Source organism: Halyomorpha halys, unplaced genomic scaffold (genome assembly GCF_000696795.3).
Source record: "Halyomorpha halys isolate HHAL.00 unplaced genomic scaffold, Hhal_1.1 Scaffold1069.1, whole genome shotgun sequence".
Classification (NCBI taxonomy): Eukaryota; Metazoa; Arthropoda; class Insecta; order Hemiptera; family Pentatomidae; genus Halyomorpha; species Halyomorpha halys.
Window position 1 is genome coordinate 89,661 of NW_027107452.1, and position 1,838 is coordinate 91,498.

The window sequence follows — 1,838 nt, forward strand, 5'->3', positions numbered from 1 at the left end:
TTTATTGGTGAGTGGTACGGCGGCCCACATTGAATCCCAATTTAAGGATATAAGGCCTTATAAATTGGGATATATAGAATCCCAATTTAGGGATATAAGGCCATATTAATATTCTATCAAATCCATCTCCTAACCACAGCGTTTGCGGACATACCTTCGGAGGAATTTCTTTCTTGTTTTGAGGTCCTTAGTTCATATTTTCAGTATGACCACTTATCCCTGAAACACCCTGTAGAGTAGAAATATATAGTAAGGGAAAGTGTTATTGTGCAAAATATCGAATTCTATTTTTCGACGGAAATACACGTTTTGAGGTCTTCGAAATAACCAAGCCTTGGAAAATGGTGTGCTTGTCTGTGGGTGTGTATTTATTTAGTCTATCTAAAGAACGAAAATTCATAAGAAACTGAAATTTCTAAAAAGTAGGTATGAGCTTGGGGCGATAAGAAGAATCGATTTTTATTAAATCAATTTTTAAAGTTTTTTTAAAGTTTTCTTGAAAATGGGTCTAACGGTTTTGATTTAATTCACGTTGTCAATGTATAATTAAGTGTTCTGTAATATCAGGTAGGTCTTATTGAAATAGTCTGACAGGACTTAAATGCAGATTTTTTAAATAATGTTCCTTTAATATTGTTTAATTGAAAAAATTAACTCTATACAATTTTTATATATAATGAAAAATGGATGAATATTAATTATACTAGGATTTGATGAATAACTTAAGGGCATAAGAAGAAAATAGTTTTTCCAGGTTGAAAACGCATTTCTGGAAATTAGAGATGTAGTTTTATAGCAGTCGCAGGAGTAGACTTATTATATACCGTTGAAAAGTTAAATATTTCAAAAATAATATGTAACTTATAAAATCGGGGAAAGTAATGGAGAATAGAGAAAAGCGAATAAATAAATCACGAGACTGACGTTAAACTGGCGGGTGAGTACGCATTGAATTGTTCTGTTTCGCCAGTCGGTTAAATCTTTTCTTGTTAAGTAGTTTTTTTAACTAAACTTAACAAACATACATTATAGCCTTTGAGTTGTCATAATAGCTAACAAATTAAATTATTCATGTTATTTTCTACATTAATGTAAATTGTAATACATATAAAAATGAAACAGTTTAACATTTTTGTATTTATGCCATATCTTTGCAACTAGAAATATTATTAAAAATACTTTTGTGAAACCTGTTAAAATTTGGGTTAGAAAATTAAGAGGCTCATATGGAAAATTAATAAGAGAAAGTATTTGTACAGGGAATATTTTAGAAATATCTGTTTGGAAGCAAGCAAGGGTTAATTTCACCTCTTCTCACATCTGATTTTAGTGTGCAGGCGATTCACCAACAATTTTGGCTATCACCTCTTCCTAGAAACTAAATTAGTTGATTATAAAAATATATAATAATTTAGTCAACTTTAACAATGGAGTATGTTGGCCATGACACACATATGAGGTTTAGAAGTCAACCATTGACAGCATTCTTGACTATTGTTCTTCAACGAAGATTGTAAGGCCGCTTCCTTTACTGGGCTCTTAGAGGTTTATAAGAAATTAATTATTAAGATGCAGTCTAATAATAGACAAGGTGTCTATAACTCACTAAAGCTAAGATTGTTTTAGTGAAGCTTTATCTGATCATATCTTTTTAATACGAGTTTAATATAAATTATCAATTAGGTATGTATTGAAAGATAATTTATTGTGTATATATTTGATTTTATTTATTTTTATTGTTTATTTTTTTAATGAATATAAAGTGTATTTGTTATGAGGAAATGTCAGTAATTAAGGGGGGTTAGTGCAACTAAAAAGTAGTACAGTGCCACCACCCA